The 6,487-nt window shown below is 44.3% G+C and overlaps 2 long non-coding RNA genes across 2 annotated transcripts; one reads left to right on the top strand and one right to left on the bottom strand.

Annotated features, from left to right (window-relative positions):
- Positions 1–6: 6 nt before the first annotated feature.
- LOC122191539 lies at positions 7–5,464 on the bottom strand. The gene is made up of 3 exons (XR_006182423.1): positions 5,379–5,464; positions 4,834–4,908; positions 7–230 (listed from the first exon to the last, which is right to left on the bottom strand). It is a non-coding gene; the product is annotated as an uncharacterized LOC122191539 (long non-coding RNA).
- On the top strand, positions 3,913–6,050 carry LOC122191538. The gene is made up of 3 exons (XR_006182422.1): positions 3,913–4,004; positions 4,103–4,149; positions 5,862–6,050. It is a non-coding gene; the product is annotated as an uncharacterized LOC122191538 (long non-coding RNA).
- The last annotated feature ends 437 nt before the right edge of the window (positions 6,051–6,487 follow it).

Genomic DNA, 6,487 nt, shown 5'->3' with positions numbered 1-6,487 from the left:
TGCTTATCACACTAATCCAGAGTTAATAAACACTGTGGTGTATTGTAGTTCACTGAAACTCCTGTGTTGCGTATTGCTTTCAAGGGACAAAGTTGGGCTTCTTCAGCCCTTCTGAGGCTGGTCACTGGTGTGAATGAACTCTCTCCTTCCTGGCAAAAGAACTGTTATGAGGGGACAAACTCTGCTGGGCAGCAGGAGGGCAGTAGGAGGGTGCTTCTACATCAGGAGACCTGCAAATGATGGGAGCAGTTGGACACAGCACAGGGCTGGACACAGCTGTGCCACAGCAAGCTGTACAACATGCTGAGGGAAGATTGGGGTGTCTGTAGGGAAAGACACATGGTACTATATCTGTAACACATGCCACATGTCCAGCCCTCATTGAATTCCTGCTAGGACTATGTTTCCCAGAGAGCTAGGCTGCCTGCCTTCTGGCAGGGAAAAATTTCCTCACCAGTTGGCAGTGAAACATGCTTAGTCTTAAGCAGAACGTGGTCAGCAGGACAGCCCACAGCTCCTCCTCATTCATCATTAAGCCACCTTCAGCTTTGTTTAATCCAAAGAACAGGAGTTGCATTGTTTCCAGGAAAGCCCTTTTTTCTGTGTGACCCAGGCCAAGCTAGCTGGGGGCAGAGTACTTGAAAATAAGCTGGCATTTCTGGCTAACCCTTAGTAATAATCTACCATCTTCCCTTCTGTCCATGCAAATGTAAAATCAGGACACAGGCAAGAAAAAGCATTATATTAGGAATGCAAGTGCACCACATTGGCGTCTTTTTTATGGGGAAAATATTTGATTCAATAAGCATTTGTAACATTCCCCTGCATTAGTGTTCTGCAGTGATTTCTGCATGGAATGACTTCAATGAAAGGCAGAGGAAAAACTGTTTCTACAGGGAAGACAGGGCAGATTTCATTAAACACTAACTTGATACTGACAGTACAATAGTGCTAGTTGTCTTGGACAATTTCTCTTCTGTCAAAACATTTTAAAGCTGGTGGTTTGCTCAGCACCCTGCCCTCCACGCTGATACAGCAACACATTATTGACAGACTACTGCAAGGCTCTGCAACATATGTAGGTAATGGCAGGAACACAAGCATTGCCTCACCATGCTTTGGTTAAGGGCTGTAGCACAGTGCAAAGTACTGTGAACTAAACCTCCTGCCATTAATGATGTACTACAGAAGACAACAAGTGCTTTCAATCTACATTTGCAGCATTAGTTCCTCAAATACATAGAAGCACCAGCAACACAAACTTCCCTTTCTTCAATGCTTCCTATCACCCTCAGACTCACCTTACTCTTAGCCTTAAACATGATTTATTCTGCTGCCATGTAAAGAACACCACATTTAAATTACTGCTCAGTAATTTATGTATTTGCTCTGTCACTTTCTGTTCCAAAACAGAAACAGAGCTTGTGCCTCAGTCTCTAGATAGGTTAGTTGTGGAAGGGAAATCACTTCTGCTTACTTCTGAGAGGAAAGGTGCAATAGAGGGAGAGGTGACATCAACACCCAACACTAACAGAGTCAGAGCAAAAGATCTCTCTCCATTTCCTTCTCATATTTCTTTTCTTTTCTCCCATAATCTCAATTAATAATTTCTCAATTCGTGCCACTCCCCTCTTTCTCCTTGTTTGCATCTGCTAGCCCCGCTCAGTACCTTAAGAGCTCTCAGCCAAACAGATTTCCTCTTGCTCCTAGCAGCAAGTATCCAGCATTGCTCCTTATAGCTGGTACCAAATGACATGGGACCTTGCCAAGTTGAAAGCAAAACAGAAGTTTTAGCAGATTGTCACATCTCAGTCTCCTACGTAGATGAGTAGTTCATAGTCACTGCTACTTCCCACCCATCCACCATTTTCTTAAAATTATGGAGTAACGTTGAATGGGAGGAGACTCTGAAGGTCTCTGAAGCTCCACAGACATTACAGGAGACTGACCAGAACACCTTCACACTTTCACTATCACACTACTATGACACACTGTGATCTGAGTGCTTAAAGCCCTGCTTCCCATCTTAAGAAGTTCTGCACAAACAGAAGGATCAGTGTCTTGGACAGTACTTGGGAGGGACTTGGGCTTAAATCTCTGCTCTGTCACAGACAACAGGAAGTCATTTAAGCCAAGAATTCAATAACTATCAATTTAGATAGACGTTCTGACATGTAGTCTTTTAATGAACTACTGAAAGACCCAGCAGATGGTTCAGTAACTCTGATCTGACATCCAACCAGATAAAAAGCCTACAGAGGGGCTCTTAAACATTACACAAAGTAAAGAAATATTCACTTAGTCTCCTCAAGGAAAATATCTCTAGCCTGCTTTCATGCTCTGGAAAAGTTCCACTGAATATTTTGTCTCCTAAACACATTACTATGCATGGTCATTCTGCCCTCTAGTTCTCAACTAGAAAAGCAGAGCTACTAACACTTCTCTGCTGTCACAAAAGAGCAGTGAGACCAGATGGATTTGTATGACAGCAACGGCCCCTGCAGGCACCAGGGATGAATATGAGACAGCAATCCCCAAATGTATCCATCTAACCTTCACCAGCAGCAACACAAACCAACTTCATTGTGATTCCTCAATCATTTCTGTGCCTCATGTTACAGAGAGATGCAAGTACAGACAAGTGGAAAAAATGACACAGAGGCCTAGAAGTAGAACAGAAATTGGAGCTTACACTGTTCTATTTAACCATGTAGCTGCTTAAATACAGGTAATATTTAGAAACCAAATTACATAAAGAATGTGATCATACATATATAGGATGCTTAATGGTATAAAATCTCAAATTGCAAAGTAGACACAGGGAAACTCAGGAAATGCCAGAGATCCCATCTCCCCTTCTCTAGCCCTGTGGGTCAAAAAGAGGTGTCTCAGGGAGAGGTGTCAGGAGCAGCTGGGTGCCCTCTAACCCTCCTGACTGCCGTGTGTTGAGCATCCTCCTCCAACCCTTCTGGACTTTGGGCAACTTCTCTGCAGAGCCTTAAGAGCAGAGGTACATCCTTTGTATATGTTATGCATGTTCCATATAACCAATATTGAGCCTGTATCACAAACACCAGAAGGTAAAGCCTCTCCCTGTATATAATCCATTCTGGATGCAAACGTGTCATTACTGTTTTGACAGCTTCCCAACAACCTTCAGTCAAAACCCAGAATAAGGACAAAGACACTCAAGAAAGACCAACAAGACATGAGCAGCATCAAGCATGGAGGGATTCAGAAGAGGAAGGAAACTGGTGAAAAAATTTCAAACAGCTTTTCTCAGTGTGATGCTGTGCGTGTCTGCAGGCCTGCTAGTTTTAAAGGGAAAAGTCATCACATCACAAAAAAAAAAAAAAAAAGATCACAGGGGGAAATGTTTGAGAAGCAGCAAATTAAGAGTTGGGTATAAATCCAGACAGAATGTGAACTTTGTTCTGGGCTGATACTGAAGGCAGTGCTCTGGAAACCCAGGGACAAAATATATCTGCTCATTCAGGCTGGGTAGCCAGAGGCAGACAAGCCTGATGCTAAACTGTGTCATTGCCTGAGTCCTCTTTGCTACAGAAACCAACATACCCTAATCATGAAATCCCACTGGGCTTCAGGCTTCATCTTTAACTCAAAAAGGGGACGAGTAGCAGGACTGAGAAAAGATAGAAAAGATGGCTAATTACGTCTCTTCCTACCTGAATCTTGTGAAAGGCAAGAAAAACCCAAAAGGGACAAGAAAGAAAATTGGGATGTGCTTCCTGTATTGTCTCAAATACTTTTGGCATTGTACAGATATAAAAAATATGTGGTAGCAGCACGCTTCCAAAGGCCAAGCAGAAACAAGCCACTTCTGCGGGGTGCTACGAGGGAGGGGGAAGCGAAGCGAGGCCGATCGCAGGGACACCCCGCCCTGCCGGGGCGGGACGAGCTGCCAGCAAGGAGCCGAGGCGTGTAAAAGCGAGGAAGAGGGGCGAGTAGCACGGAACGACTAGCCGGGCTGAGCTACTGAGACGGTGAGTGGGGCTGGGGGGGCTCGGTGGGGCCTTACTGCTGGGTTGAGGTGCCAGGGAAGGGCCAGAGCTGAGCTGAGCTGTTTCGTTCCGTTCCACAGGTTGCAGTGGGAGTGCACACGAGCAAACGTCTGAAATGGCATCTGAGGTGAGGGCAAACTTTGCTTTTCCTGCCGGTGCTCTGGCAAATGCAAGCTCAACTTTGTTACAGTCTAAGTCTCTGCAGCCTGCAAGTTCCTTCAGGTTCCTCCCCTTACCTCGGAGAGACTAATTTAACGCACTGGTGCACTTCACTCAGGCCAGCTTATGCTTAGGCAGATACTTTACAAAAGCTTGTGTAACTACTTCTATATACAAAAGCTTCATTTTCAGTTTCTGCGCCTGGTGACTAATTGTCTTAGCAACTCATGCCTTCTGCCTTCAGAGTGGCTACTGCAGCCCTGGCTTCCTCAGCTCTGGTTACAGATGAGCGTCCATCAGCTGTCAGACTGTGCTAGCCTGACCAGAGTTCAGTAGCTAGCTAAAGTTAATCCTTCTGTTTTGCTTTCCTGACTGCAAATGTATCTGTTGCAGTTTCTGCTGACCCACCTCTTACTTCAGTGGAGCCCCATAGCACAGAAGATATGCCTAAGACAGAGCAGTTCCTCATTCAGGCACTTAGCATCTGGTACTGGCTTTTGATTTTACATCCCTGTGCCATAGTTCCCTGGGCACTGGATCCACTGAGGACCTCTAACTTTTCCTTTCAGATTCTGATTTTTCTTTTTACCTCCCTTCAGCTGGCTGACAGAGCTGCTGTAAAGATGCGAAAAGAACTACGTGCAACACTCACCTCTGTAGGCTTTCTCTTGCTGTCCTCTCAGACACGTTGTTTCAGCAGGGATTGGCAGAAATGTGGAGACAGTCACTAGGGAAAAAAGTTTCCAGGATTACTCAATAGTATTTTGTCTGACTGATAAAACCCCAGCACAGATTAGTTTGCAGATGTCTTGGCCAACTTTTTGCTGTCCATGGTAGTTACAACCATGAGAAAAGACTGACAGGGGTACTAAAAAATCATACAGATTAGTGATTATTTTGCAATCTGCAATGGTAAATATATTTAGACCCTTCCTTTAAATGTTCTCCAATTTATTCTTTGTGCCTGCTGGAGAGCTGCTTTTGAAATCTTGGATTGGTTGTAAGCTTTCTGCACAAGTAACATTCCTATCTATTTCCACTCAAGTTTGCCAGAGCTAGGGCTTTAGGAGGCATCCTACCCAGCAAAGATCTGACCAAGCGTCACACATGGCTCGTAGTGAATCCATTCAGTTGCTAAATCACTGATGCAAAAGGTTTAGATGCATAGTGTCACGATGTGTGGCAGGAATTACGTACCTGTCTTTGGTCACATAGTGAAGTAATTAGGTAGATGACCTGTTGGAGGATGTGAGATTAGAAAATCAGTCTGGTTTGAGTAGAAAACCAAGTTTTCTTCTTACATATTTTAAAATCTTCTTTGTGTTCTGACTTATTTTTCTGGACATTCCTGATGCTGAAAGGTATCCAGAGTTCTAGAGTCTGCACCTTAGCTGATTTGATGCTAATTTCATGGCAAAGCTTGCAAGCACATCCTGGACTCTGGAGGTGCCTAAACAGTAACTTCAGTCACTTGATGTGTGGCTTATGCTGGCCCATAGCTATTTGTCAAACAAAGAAAAATCTGTCTCTGTTAAACAACAACAACAAAGGATTGCACTGAAAGAACATACCTGAGCTTGGCCTCTATATTTCATAAAGTTCTCAGTGGAAATTACATAGTTCTTAAAACTATAAATGAAGTTATTAGGCCTCTTTGATTTGCCTCTTCCTCTCTCTCAGGGAGATAAACTTTGGGGGGGAAGATTCAGTGGAAGCACAGATCCCATCATGGAGATGCTCAACTCTTCCATTGCCTGTGATCAGAGACTATCTGAAGTTGATATCCAGGGGAGCATGGCTTATGCCAAAGCCTTGGAGAAGGCTGGCATCCTAACTAAAACTGAGCTGGAGAAGATCCTGAGTGGCCTGGAAAAGGTACTTATTTCCTTCATAAACTGTAATGCATGCTTAGGCCTACATACAATTCCTACATTACTACTATGATGAATAGCTCCTTATCCGAAAATATCCCTGAGTTGACACACTAAAAAGCATCCTTCTCTCTCCTCATGTCCTATTGCTTAGTTCTAATTCCGTGTGAAAGTGCTTTCCCAAAAGGGAGTGCAGTCCTAGACCAGGGAGAACTGGAGAGGCCTGTATTTTGCAGTCTGTACTCTTGTACTCTAGCAGACCTGGACACAGACTGATTGACAGATTCCATCTAGCTAAAGGTACCGAAGCCAGGCAGTAGGATATCAACCAGTTGACAAGCCAGAAAGGAGAACCTGAAGCCCCAATGAGTGCATTGTGAATGCTCACTATGGAAACCTGGTGCCTCTGTGAGGTGTGCTCAGCATGACCTGCCC

The sequence above is a fragment of the Lagopus leucura genome, unplaced genomic scaffold (assembly GCF_019238085.1).
Source record: "Lagopus leucura isolate 7727_CA_CO unplaced genomic scaffold, USGS_WTPT01 43140-0_obj-0_obj, whole genome shotgun sequence".
Lineage (NCBI taxonomy): Eukaryota > Metazoa > Chordata > Aves > Galliformes > Phasianidae > Lagopus > Lagopus leucura.
This window is presented reverse-complemented; position numbering and strand designations above follow the sequence as displayed.